Below are 14514 nucleotides of genomic sequence, written 5' to 3'. Positions count from 1 at the left end.
TGTCTGCGTGGGTTTCCTCCGGGTGCTCCGGTTTCCTCCCACAGTCCAAAGACGTGCAGGTCAGGTGAATTGGCCATGCTAAATTGCCCGTAGTGTTAGGTATAGGGGTAAATGTAGGGGTATGGGTGGGTTGCGCTTCGGCGGGTCGGTGTGGACTTGTTGGGCCGAAGGGCCTGTTTCCATACTGTAATGTAATCTAATCTAAAAAAAGGCTATACAGAACCCACTATCCTCTGTTCCTGATTACATGTTCTTGTGGATCAATTTTTTGTACCCAAAATCCAGACCCCAGTTACTCTTTGCATGCACTGCTCAGATCCTCCAAATCCAACACAAGTGAGGCTCTCAGCCTGAAATCTCCAGAAAGTAATGCCTCAAGTCATCTTTGAGCGTGAGCACCCTGTGCACTTCCACCACCTTGTTGATATCTATGCTTGCAACAAAGCTGTTGGCATGGCAGGTGTTGAAGGTCTCAGCCTTCATTTTGGAAATAATCAACTCAAACCCAAAAATTAAGATTCCTTTTCAGTTGTTTTATTTAGATTGTTGTTGATTGTTTCATCAGCTGGCAATTCAGCAATTTGTCAAGGTGTCAAAATAAGAGTAGAAGGTGCATGTTATTAAATATGAATTTGCTTCAACCTTCCTCGGTAGAGAAGTGGGGTCTTAAGAAAAATACTTAGTTTCTCAGCTTTACAGCTACAGAACATTAAGAACATGAGGAGTAGGGTATTCATCTCCTTGAGACAGCTCTCCCATTCAATACGAACATGGCTGATCTGGAATATCTCATGTAATGCACTAGGCCAGACCATTCAAAACATCCTTGAGCAGGCAACCCAGACCGTAACTTTGCAATTTGTTTTGGAAAGTGTACAGTGATAATTACCCAGAGTAAGCTTTCTAGGTTGACTACTAGCAGACAGACAGTAATTTATTCACAAAATTACACTATGACACATAAAGAACTACAGAGCTCAGTCTATCCAAGCTAGACTTAATTATGCTGTTCTGAATATACACAACAGTCCCAATAAGCAAACCCCCTTAAAACAGAGTAAAACTATGGAACAGATGCTTACTGGTTGAAGTTAGAAGGGCAGAAAGAGAGAGAGAGTTTCCACAGAGCTTACTGTTGAACTCCTAACTAGTTCTGGACTGAACTGCTCAGCTAGAGAGCTGACCACTCCCCTTTCATGATACAGGTCACTTCCATGACAACATTGGCCTGAAGTCTCATCTGTTTACATAAAAACAAAAAGGCCTCTCAATACCCTTTAATCTCTGTACCAATCCAGTCTAATCGGCACTGGGAGCGTTTACAATCCCTCTGAAAAAAAATAAGGAACAGCTTTTACAAAAGAAAGGAACCAGCTTTGTGACGCTCACAAGAATCTATCTATCTCAGCCTTAAATATACACAAAGGCTCTGCACCTGGAACTCTCTGTGGCAAAGAGTTCCAAAGACTCTCAACCTTCTGAGATAAGAAATTCCTCCACATTGCAGTGGTACATTGGTACCCCTTTATTCTGTAATACGCTCTCTGTTCCTAGATTCTCCAATGAGGGGAAACATCCTCTCAACATTTATCCTGTTAAGCCCCTTAGGAATCCTACATATACCAATGAGATCACCTTTCATTCTTCTAAACCCCAATGAGGAGAGTTCCTGAGTCAATATTAAGTGGCAGAGACGTGAATACTGTCTTCATTTGTATTTGGTCCTGCACGTCTGTCTCTATTTAAATTATGTTTTGATTTTCCAGACTTTATGCCTCACCTTTATGTTTCATTATGTTAAATTATGTTTCATCTGCCAATTTTTGGACAATTCACTTAACTTACATCTGCCTTTTGCAGAATCTTTGTATCTGCATGACTTGCTTGCCAACTTAGTTGATATTGTTGACAGGTTTGGCGACAATACTTGTTGATCCCTTCATCCAAGTCATTAATATAGATCATCATAGTTAAGACCCCAGCTGATCCCTTTGGCCCTTGTTGCAGTTTACAAATCTGAAAATGATGTTCCCTGTGAGTCAATTCTCTATCCATATCAATTTTCATTCCAGAGCCATAAATTATTACCTTATATTTTATGTTACACCTTATGAAATGGTTCTTTGAAATCCAAATGTGCAGCATTTGCTGGTTCCTCTTTATTCATCATCTTGTATACTTTAATCCCTTGGTTTAGTTTTCCTATAATATTTTCTTTAGTGATCTGATTATTTAATTACTCCCTCCTTTTACCTCTTGATTTGCTTCAATACTTGTTCAAAGCCTCCACTATTTTCTTGTTTTCCATTATTGATTCCTCAGTCTCGCCCTCTTAGAAGTCATCATTTCCTTGAGCTACACAGTTTTTTTAATAACTGTTTATTTTTAAACAACCTGCTTAGACATGTTATGGCACAGTTCTGGGCCAGGTGGAACTTGAACCCAGATCATCTGCCCAAAAGTAGGAACACTACCCTTCTGCTTCAAGACCCTTTTTTTTATATATTTGCAGAAGCTTTTACTGCCTTTTATTATATTCCCATATTGGTAGAGATAAGACACTAGTAGGAATAATTTGAAGCCCCCTAACAGTAGCTTGTAGCTGGACAGAGAATAAATAGAAGGTAGTGAGGGCATGTGCAAAAAGCAGTAACGTAATCATCATGGCTGACTTTAATCTTCATGTAGGTTGGGATAGTCAGATTGGCAAAGGTAACCACAAGGAAGAATTCATAAAGTACATTCAGGACAGTTTCGTAGAACAGTGTGTTGTAGATCAAATCAGGGGTCAAGCTAATTTTGGATCTGGTGATTTGTAATGAGGTAGGTTAAGTAACTATCTCCAGTAAAATGTCCTCAAGGAAATAATGACCATAACATGATAGAATTCAACATTCAGAGGGAGGAACTTGGGTTTCACACAACTATGCTCAGCTTGAATAGTAGTAAATACAAAAGAATGAGGGATGAGCAAGCTGGGATGGACTGAGAGCGGAGTTCAGCAGCAAAGATGGTTAAGAAAAAATGGTCGATGTTTAATATTTCATGTCTTACAGCAAAGCTTTATTCCAGTGAGAAAGAAGGATTTGAGGAAGGGGATAAACCAACCATAGTAAACTAGGGAAGTTAAGGATAACATCAAGTTAGTCTATATATGTCCTCACCAAGGCCCTATACAATTTCAGTAAGAGATTCCCACTCCTGTATCCAAATCCTATCATTTTTAAGGCCAACATAACATCTGCTTCCTTCATCGCCTGCTGCACCTGCATACTTTGACTGATTGGTGTGCAAGATCTCGTTGCACCTCTCCCTTTCCCTTTCCCAATCTATTGCCATTCAGATTATAATTTATTTCCTGTTTTGCTGGCAAAATGGGAACCTCATGTTTATCCACATCATACTGCTTCTGCCATGCTTTAACCACTTACATGGCCAAATCACACTGAAGCATCTCTGCAACCTCCTCACAGCTTACCTTCCCACTCAGCTTTGTGTCATCTTGGAGATATCACATTTAGTTCCCTGTTCTAATCAGTAAAGTATACTGTGAATAATTGGGGTCCAAGTTGCTGTGCCCACTAGTCACAGCATGCCGCTCAGCAAAAGATGCTTTTATCTCTAACCCTTGTTTTTCTGTCTGCCAACCAGTTCTCTATCCATGTCAGTACAGAAACACCAATTCCAAACTCTTTAATTTTACACTCTAATTGTTTCTTATATGAGACCATATTGAAAGCCTAAGTAAACTACATCCACTGGCTCCCCCTTATCATTTCTACCAGTTATATCCTCAAAACATGCTGTCCAATCATTTCATTGTTTTCCAAGTGTTCTGCTTTAAATCTTTTATGAAGGACTGTAGCATTTTCCCCATTGGAGATGTCAGGATAACCAGTCTATAATTCCCTGTTTTCTTATACCTCCTTTTTAAAATAGTGGGGCCACATTAGTTACCCTTCAGTCGTAGGAACTGTTCCATGGTAGGTAGAATCTTGAAACATGATCACCAATGTGTAAACCATTGATGGTATCAGTTCCTTAAATTCTCTGGGATGTAGATTATCGGACTCTGGGGATTTATCGACGTCTAATCCCATCAATTAACCTACTAATATTGATTTTCTTCATTTCCTCCTGCTGACTGGATCTTACATTCTCAACATTTTTGGGATGTTATTTGGGTCCACCTTTCTAAATACAGCTGTTTCTTTGTTGACCATTATAACCCACTGTTTCTGACGATAAGGCAACAACTTTTGTCTTCATTTAACTTTTTCTCTTCACATACCAGTGGAAACTTTTATAATCTGTTTGCATGTTCCCCACAAGTTTATTTTACTTCCCCCACTCCTGAATCAATTGCTTTGTCCTCCTTTGCTGAAATCTAAACAGCTCCCACTCCTCAGGTTTGCTGGACATTTTTGGCTGATTTGTATGCCTTTCCTTGGTTCTAATCTTATCCCTAATTTCCCTTGTTAGCCATGATCAGACTACCTTTTCCATTTTATTTTTGTGCCAGACAAAGATAAGGCTGAAGCTTTTTACACCAATCTTCAGCCAGAGATGCCGAGCGGATGCTCCATCTCAGCCTCTTCTAGTGGTCCCTAGCATTAGAGATGCCTGTCTTCAGCCAAATCGGTTCACTCTACGTTATATCAACAAACAGTTGGAGGCACTGCTTACTGCAAAGGCTACAGACCCTGACAACATTCCAGCAATAGTACTGAAGACTTGTGCTCCAGAACTTGGTGCTCCCCTAGCCAAGCTATTCCAGTACAGTTACACCACTGGCAATTACCCGACAATGTGGAAATTTGTCTAAATCTGTCCTGTACATAAAAGGCAGGGCAAATCCAATCCGGCCAATTACCGTCCCATCAGTCTACTCTTGATCATCAGTAAAATGATGGAAGATGTCAATAACAGTGCTATCAAACAGCACCTGCTCAGCAATAATCTACTCAGTGAGGCCCAGTTTGGGTTCCACCAGGGCCACTCAGCTCCTGATCTCATTACAGCCTTGGTTCAAACATGGACAAAAAAGTGGAATTCTAGAGGCAAGTTGAGAGTGACAGTTCTTGATATCAAGCTGCATTTGACCAACTGTGGCATCACGGAGCCCTAGTAAAATTGGAATCAGTGGGTATCAGGGGAAACTCTCCAGTGGTTAGAGTCATACCTGACACATAGGAAGATGGTCGTGGTTGTTGGAGCTCAGTCATCTCAGCTCCAGGATATCTCTGCAGGAGTTCCTCAGGGTAGTGTCCTAGGCCCAACCATCTTCAGCTGCTTCATCAATGACCTTCCCTCCATCAAAAGATTGGAGGTGGAGATGTTCATCGATGATTGCACAATGTTCAACACTATTAACGACTCCTCAGAAACTGAAGCCGTCTGTGTCCAAATGCACAGGATTTGGACAATATCTATGCTTGGGTGGACAAGTAGCAAGTAACATTCATGCCACACACATGCCAGGCTATGACCCTCACAATAAGAGACAATCAAACCACTGCCCTTTGACATTCATTGTGTTACCATCACTGAACCCCCCACAATCAACATCCTGGGAGGTATTATTGATCAGATACTCAACTGGACTCACCACATAAATGAAGTGGCCATAAGAGCAGGTCAGAGGCTCGGAATACTGCGGTGAATAACTCACCACCTCCATCGCCAAAACCTGTCCACCGTCGATAAGGCACAAGTCAGGAGTGTGATGGAATACTTCCCACTTGCGTGGATGCATGCAGTCCCAAAAACACTCTAAGCTTGACACGATCCAGGACAAAGCAGCCCGCTTGATTGGCCCTGCATCCATAAGCATCCACCTCCTTCACCATTGACGCTCAGTCACAGCAGTGTGTGCTATCTACAAGATGCACAGCAGAAATTCAAGAAAGATTCTCAGAAAGCACCTTCCAAATCCACGACCATCTCCATCTGAAAGGACATGGGCAGCAGATTTATGGGAACACCACCAGCTTCAAGTTCTCTTCCAAGCTACTCACCATCCTGACTTGGAAATATATCACCCTTCCTTCATTGTTGCTGGGACAAAATCCTGGAGTTCCCTCCCTAATGACATTGTGGGTCAACACACAGCAAATGGACCATCGCGGTTCAAAAGGGTCACTCACCACCACCTTCGTAAGTGCAACTAGGAACGGGCAATAAATGCTGGCCAGCCAGTGACACCCACATCCCACAAAATGAATACATTTTCAAAAAGACAGGATTGAACAATTGTTGCATGCGCTTTTTAAATATTTACCATTGCTTATCCACTGTCATCCTGTTAAGTGAGTTTCCACTTTATCAGAGTCAGCTGCTGCCTCATATCATTGTAAGTTTTCTTTGGGTACCTATTCTTTTTGAATACACTGATTTGGGTCCGACAAATGGATGACACCTTTGTCATCACTAAACAAAACAAATTAGAGGAAACCTTCAAGACCATCAATAATACCCTTACTGGCATAAAATTCACGAAAGAGGAGGAAAACAACAACAAACTGCCATTCCTCGATGTCACAGTAGAGCGAACAGCCAATGGGGAACTTCAAACCAGCGTCTACGGGAAAACAACACATACGGACCAAATATTGAACTACAGATGCCATCATCCCCAACACCCATAAACGAAGCTGCATCAGAACATTATTTCAATGAGCCAACACACACTGCAGCACAGAGAAACTATGCAGAGCAAAGGAAAATCACCCATACCGTATATTCAAAAAAGAATGGGTACCCAATGAATACAGTCCGCTGATTTCTCAGCAACAAACCCAAACAAGCAGACAAAACACTAAGCCTCGTGGGGTACATCCTAGGATATTAAATGGACTAGCCACAGAGATAGTAGATATACTGGTGGTCATAGTCCAAGAAGCCTTAGATTATGGAAAACTGCCAAAGTAACACCTTTATGTACAAAGGAAGCAAACAAAAATAAACAAGAATCTTTAGGCCAGTTAGCTTAACATCTGTTATTGGGAAAATGTTGGTAACTGTTCCAAAAATTTAATCACAGAGCATTTAGAATTACATAATATGATCAAGCACAGTCAGCATTATGCCTGACAAATTTATTAGAATTCTTTGAGCAGGTAACAAGTAAGATGGATCAAAGGATAGATGGAAGTGTAACATATTTGTATGTAATTGAATGCAATAAATTTGGATTTCCAGAGGACATTTGATATGATACTACTTATTAAGTTATTTTATAAAACCCTGTCGTTAGGAGATACGATTTGGAGATACTGGTGTTGGACTGGGTGTACAAAGTTAAAAATCACACAACAGCAGGTTATAGACCAACAGGTTTATTTGGAAACACTAGCTTTCGGAGTGCTGCTCCTTCATCAGGTAGTTGTGATGAAGGAGCAGCACTCCAAAAGCTAGTGTTTCCAAATAAACCTGTTGGAATATAACCTGGTATTGTTCGGTTTAGGAGATAATGTATCAGCATGAATAGAGAATTGGCTAATTAATAGAAGGCAGAGTGTTGGTTAAGGATTTGCAAATTGCAAAATTAAAGGGTTGAGTCTTAGATCAATCATTTTTTGTTCCTCTTAAGTGCAAAAAAATATACAACTCAAGCACTGAGGGAGATGTGGGGTTATTCCAAACAAATTTTAAAACCTTTGGTGAAAGTGGGTACTGCAGATGCTGGAGATAAGAGTCAAAATTAGAGTAGTATAAATTAGAGTCATATTCTAAAAAAAAAATGGGGCGGCACGGTGGCACAGTGGTTAGCACTGCTGCCTCACAGCGCCAGAGACCCAGATTCAATTCCCACCTCAGGCAACTGTCGGTGTGGAGTTTGCACATTCTCCCCGTGTCTGCGTGGGTTTCCTCCGGATGCTCTGGTTTCCTCCCCTAGTCCAAAAATGTGCAGGCTAGGTGAATTGGCTGTGTTAAATTGCCCGTAGTGTTAGGTGAAGAGGGGAATGGGTCTGGATGGGTTGCCGTTCGGAGGGTCGGTGTGGACTTGTTGGGCCAAAGGGCCTGTTTCCACACTGTAAGTAGTCTAATCTAATCTAGTGCTGGAAAAGCACAGCAGGTTGGGCAGGAGCCCTTCATCAGCCCTTCCTAACATCGATTTTCCTGCTCCTTGGATGCTGCCTGACCTGCTGAAATTTTAAAATCTTGCCAAGGCCTGCAATCTTTATTCAACAATCATTTACTGTTAACATGACTGATTCAATACATTGGTAGACTAGATATGTTGCTGAAGCCCCAGCCCATTTTCAAATGGTTTCCAAGCCTTAGTATCAACTGATTTGCCTGAATAGGCCCAGAGACAACAGGCTCAATTTAACTCTGTGGTAAGCTTTTAGGCATGATAAGCTGTAGAATTATTAATTACTTGGATAAATAGAATAAGTATATGGATTTTTTGAGAGGAAATGAGTTTAATTAATTTAACAGTTTTTTTTGTGATTATGTGGTGTACGTCAGCTTCCAAAAGGAATGTGATGAGGTGTCACATAACAGGTTTGTTAATAAAGTCAAAGCATAAACAAAGAAAATTTACAGCCCAGGTACAGGCCCTTTGGCCCTCCAAGCCTGAGCCGATCCAAGTGCTTAAATCTGTCAGTCAATTCCTAAGCATCTATATCCCTCTGCTCCCCACCTACTCATGCATTTGTCCAGATGCATCTTAAATGAATCTACAGTGCCTGCCTCTACCACCTCTGCTGGCAACGCATTCCAAAAGCCCACCACCCTGTGTGTGAAAACCACCCTGCATGTGGAATAAAAGGGACAGTGGCAGCAAAGATGTGAAGTTGGTTGTGTGGCAGGAAACAAAGTAGTGTAAATGATAGTTTTCAGACTGGAGGGCGATATAGGTTGGTCCTGGGATTACTGCTTTTCTTGATCTTTTTTCAGAGCCTTGACTTGGGTGCTTCAGGCAAGATTTTGAAATTTTCTGATGACACACACTTGGAAGCATTTTGAACTGTGAGGAAGACAGTTAGGTCATGTGGAATGAATAAACATGTGGCAGATGAAATTTAATGGAAGGAAATGTGAAGTTGTACATTACATTAGAGAGAAAAAGGAGCATTAATGCAAAATAAAGGATGCAATTCTCAAAGAAGTGCAACAGCAGGGCTTATCTGTCCATAAATCTTCGATGATGACAGAGCTGATTAAAAGAATGGACATTGAGACAGATAGGATCCTGGGTTTTATAAATGAGGACAAAAGTAAAGGAATTATGGTGAACCTTTTAAAAAAAAAAAGACTATTATGTCCAGTTTGTGGCATCACATTATCCAAATTCATCTCTTATCCAAACTCAGTTTGGTTCATTTTATCAGAAAATTGAATCACTGCCGACTGTCACTCCTCATCAACAATGATCTATTATAGATCAAATCTATAATACTCATTTCATGGATTATCAGATTCTCAAATGAACCAAATGCATCAAAGCAAGTTTGTCCAATATAATAATTCTAATGTCCTTATTCATCAAACTAATTAATCAATTATGATTCCTGCATTTGTTGCTTTATTTTTGCCTTACAGGATGTAGGTATAGAAATCAGGGAGAGGGCTTGTGACATACTTTAAGAAGTTAGCATAGACAGAGAGGAGCTTTTGAGTAGTCTGGGAGGCTTAAAAGTAGGTAAATCTCCTGAGTCAGGTGAAATATGTTCCAAGATTTTGAGTGAGGCAAGGGCGGAAATAGCAAGGGCATTGGCAATAATTTTCAATTCTTCCCTGACTACAGGAGAAGTGCCAAAGAACTGGAGGACAGCTAATGTGATACTATTATTCAAAAAGGGAGCAAAGATAAATCAGGAAACTACAGGACAGTTAGTCTAACCTCAAGGATGGGAAAACTATTGGAAGCAATTACTCTACACTTGGAGAGGTGGGCAATAATCAAGAACAGTCAGCATGGTTTTCTTCAGGAGAGGTCATGTCTCATCAACTTAATTGAATTTTTCACAGAGCTGACCAGGTGAGGGAAAATACATACAAAGTAGTCGACTTGGACTTCATCAAGGCATTTGACAAGGTCCCGCATGATAGCAAAAGTAGGAACTCACACATTGGAAGGAAATTTGGTTCATGGATCCAGACTTGGCTGAGTGGCAGGAAGCAAATGTTTATGGTCAAGTTGTTTTTTGTGTCCAATGGGGTTCCACAGGGGTCAGTGTAGGGATCTTTGCAGTTTGTGATAATACATAAATAATTTAATTGTAAATATAGGAAAGATATTTTCAAGGATGATTAAAAAGAAAATTGGTGGGTTAGTAAATCGTGCAAATAGCCTGAGATTACAGGCAGATATAGAAAAGGAGATAAAATGGGTTGATCAGTGGCAAATAGAATTCAGTCCAGATTAGTCTGATGTATTTGGGAATGACAAATAATGCAAGGGCATACATGATGAACAGTAGGAGCCTGGGAAGCACTGAGGATTGGAGGGCCCTTGACATGCAAGTCCCTTAAAGTAGCAGGACAAGTAAATAGTGTTTCTTTTTACTCATTCATGGGATGAGGGTGTCACTGGCTGGGCCAACACTTATTGTCCATCCCTTATTGCCCACCCCTAATTGTCCAGAGGACCGTTAGGAGCAACCACATTGTTGTGGGTCTGGAGTCACATGTAAGCCAGACTAGGTTAAGGGTGGGTTTCCCTACCTCAGGACATTATTGAGCCAGATGGATCTTTCTGACAATCGCCAATAGATTTATAGTTGCTGTCAGATTCTTAATTCCAGATATTTATTGAATTTTAATTCCACCATCTGCTGTGGTGGGATTCAAACCTTGGTCTCCAGAATATTACCTGGGTCTCTGGATTAATAGTCCAGTGATAATACCACTGCGTCATTGCCTCCCCTAAAGAAGGCATGTGGCTTACTTGCCTTTATGACCCAACGCATACATTTCACAAGCAGGGACACAACTGTATAAAACATTGTTTAGTCTCGAGTATTGTGTACAGTTCTGGAATTTAAAAAGAGGGATGTGAAAGCACTGGAGAGGGTGCAAAGAAGATTTACCAGGTTGTTTCCTGGTCTGGAGAGTTTTAGTTCTGAAGAGAGGTTGGATGGACTGGGCTTGTTTTCCTTGGAGCAAAGGTGACTAAGGAGAATATGGTTGAAATTTGTAAAATGACCAAGGGGCATGGATAAGGTTGACAGGAAGGAACATTTTCCCTTGGTGGAGGGATCAATGGGCAGGGGTCATAGATGTAAAGTAAGGGGTAGAAGGCTTAGAGGAGTTGTAAGAAAAAATATTTTCACCCAGAAGTAGGTGGAAAACTGGAAGTCACTGACCATAAAGGTGGTAAAGGAAAAAAATTCTCAACGTTTAAGTAGTATTTTGATGTCCATTTGTGATACCAAGGTATGCAAGGTTTAAAGATGAAAAATTGGACAAGGTAATTATTTTTGATGGTGAAGACTTGACGGACTGAAGGACCGTTTTCTCTGCTGTAGACTACTATATCTAAGAATTTATGTTGCTGACATTGTAGGTTTGTGGAACTAACCAAGACCAGTTCATGGTTGGGGTACAGTGTTGCCACGAATCCTTCTTTCCATACTATGTCTAATGTACTATTTGGTTTACAGTGGTAAAGGATTAACGGGTAGTGAGTCTTAACAAGAGGACGCACTCTTTTTAATAGCAAGAGGCAGCACAGTGGCTCAGTAGCGGCACCACGGTGACTCAGTAGTTAGCACTACTGACTCTCAGCGCCAGGCACCCGGGTTCAATTTCAGCCTCGGGCAACTGTCTGTGTGGAGTTTCCACATCCTCCTCATGTCTGCGTTGGTTTCCTCCTGGCGCTCCAGTTTCCTTACACAATCCAAAGGTATGCAGGTTAGGTGAATTGGTCACGGTAAATTGCCCATAGTGTTCAGGGATGTGTAGGTTAGGTACATTAATCAGGAGTAAATGTAGAGTAATAGGGTAGGGAAATGGGTCTGGGTGGGTTACTCTTCAGAGGGTTGGTGTGGACTTGTTGGGCCAAATGGCCTGTTTCCACACTGTAAGGATTCGATGATTCTATGAAGAGGTAGTTTATTTCAGATAGCAACAGGTCCAATTTACATTGATGAGTTACACAGAATTACTTAGACTATCAGGAGCAAGGGACAGCACTTATGACCTGATCACGATCTTAATCTGGACTCTGTAATTCTCCCGAGACTCCCAGATTGGCTGATGGCTTTTGCAGCCTCCTCTGGTAACCTTTTAGGACCATTAATTTATATAACACCTCTCACTGAATCTATTACCTGATTATCTTTTACAATCATTACACATCGGAAATTATTGCTAGTTCATGTGTTCCCTTTCAAGCAAGCAAGAAAAAGAAGGAAAAATAATTCACATGAATAGAACAGCTTCATACTTTGCTTGACAACAGTTGTTTCAATTCTTTTTAAAAATTGTTAGAAATTGAATGACCTAGACAAATTGTGTCAATCATATCCATGGAGCAGTAATTTCATAAATGCTGCCTTTCATTTTGATATTATTCAGATTTATATAAGAAACACATAATCAAATAATTCTACTTCTGCAAAAAGTTAAAAAAACAAATTTTCACTAAGCAAGTTCCTTAATTGTTACTTCAGATAGTGGCATTTCTTTTCAAATGAAATCAGAAATACAGTTTTAAATAAGTCAACCAACTTGGTCAGATGGAAGACAGACAATTTTTCACATGTAGAATGTTTTCAATAAGTTTAAGGAGCACCTGGATACTATTATTTTAATGCTGAAATCTAGGAATAGTGGAAGCCCAAGAAGACGCAGGAGCCACTCGCACTGATTACTAAACCGCAATACATTAAAAAAACTCATCACAAAGACTAATAGAATGTAAGCCCTTCTAATTTACCACATCGACCATAAAGAACAGGATATTTTCTACTGTATATATAGCCCTAGTTAGATCGCAACTGGAATACGAAATCAAGTTTGAAGTATAGCACTTAAAGCATACAGTGACCTTGGACACAGTACAGCTCAGATTAATTGGAATGTCACCTTATGATGTGAGGTTACATAAACAAGGCTTTTTTTCATTGTCTAGAGTAGAGATGGTAAAGAATGATTTGGTTGAGACTCTTAGATTTGCTTACTAATCAAAAGTGAATTTTAAACAGCTCTGAGGAGAGAGAATTTCAATTCAAGGTGATAAAAATTTGAAATAATCTGCACAATCCAGATTGTGGGCAGTGTGAGATGGAGTAGAAAAGATATAAGCACAATGTGTTAAAAGTTCTTTCCTTGTTCTGAAATTGAATTGAATTGAATTTATTGTCACGTGTACCGAGGCACAGTGAAAAGTTTTGTCCTGCGAGCAATACAGGCAGATCACAGAGTTAAGTAGCATAGATAAGTAAATAATAGGTAAACAGCGGTAAAAACAAAAATACAGGTACAGGCGAATGTTAAGAGTTTGTGACTCCATTCAGTATTTGAACAACAGTAGTGTAGAAACTGTTACGAAACCAGCTCGTGCGTGTTGAGGCTTCTGCACTTTCTCCCCGATGGTAGAGGTTGTAGAAAAACATTGCGAGAGTGGGATGGATCTTTGAGAATGCTGGCAGCCTTTCTTTGACAAGCGGGCCTGGTAGATGGATTCTATCGATGGGAGGTTGGCCTTCGTGATTGTCCGGGCTGAGTTCACCACTCTCTGTAGCCGTCTCCAATCTTGAATCCAGACAGAATGCACTCGATGGTACACCTGTATAAGTTGGCAAGGGTATTCGCCATCATGCCAAATTTCCTTGGCTGTTTGAGGAGGAAGAGACGGTGGCACAGTGGTTAGCACTGTTGCCTCACAGCGCCAGAGACCCGGGTTCAATTCCCGCCTCAGGCGACTGACTGTGTGGAGTTTGCACGTTCTCCCCGTGTCTGCGTGGGTTTCCTCCGGGTGCTCCGGTTTCCTCCCACAGTCCAAAGATGTGCAGGGTCAGGTGAATTGGCCATGCTAAATTGCCCGTAGTGTTAGGTAAGGGGTAAATGTAGGGGTATGGGTGGGTTGCGCTTCGGCAGGTCGGTGTGGACTTGTTGGGCCGAAGGGCCTATTTCCACACTGTAATGTAATCTAATCTAATCTAAGACGTTGTTGGACCTTTGTAACCAGTGCATCCACATGAAGAGTCCAAGGAAGCTTGTTGTGGATAACCAGTCCCAGGAGATTGACACTCTCCACTTGTTCCATCTCGGTGCTGTTAATGTGTAGGGGGGCATGAGTGTCATCCTGCCAAAAGTCAATAATGAGTTCCTTGCTTTTTCCAGCATTGAGAGCTAGCTTGTTCTCAGTGCACCATTTTCCACCTCCCGTCTATAGTCTGTTTCGTCGCCATCTGAGATTCAACCAACTATGGTGGTGTCATCAGCGAACTTGTAAATGGCATTAGTCTGGTATGTGGTGATGCAGTCATGGATTTACAGTGAGTACAGTAGGGGGCACGCCGGGGGAGGGAGGGGGCTCTAGTGCTGAGTGTTAGT

At 41.1% G+C, this 14514-nt stretch overlaps 1 protein-coding gene across 8 annotated transcripts in view; it reads left to right on the top strand.

The window, feature by feature from the left end:
* The window catches only part of LOC122543146 (methylcytosine dioxygenase tet3), a 371083-nt gene that overhangs the window by 345224 nt on the left and 11345 nt on the right, over positions 1-14514 (top strand). The window lies entirely within an intron of this gene.

Source organism: Chiloscyllium plagiosum, unplaced genomic scaffold (genome assembly GCF_037043375.1).
Source record: "Chiloscyllium plagiosum isolate Xiang-an unplaced genomic scaffold, Cpla_swu_hap1 HiC_scaffold_48, whole genome shotgun sequence".
Lineage (NCBI taxonomy): Eukaryota > Metazoa > Chordata > Chondrichthyes > Orectolobiformes > Hemiscylliidae > Chiloscyllium > Chiloscyllium plagiosum.
The sequence above is the reverse complement of the archived record's forward strand: the minus strand, read 5'-3'. Positions and strand labels throughout refer to the sequence as shown.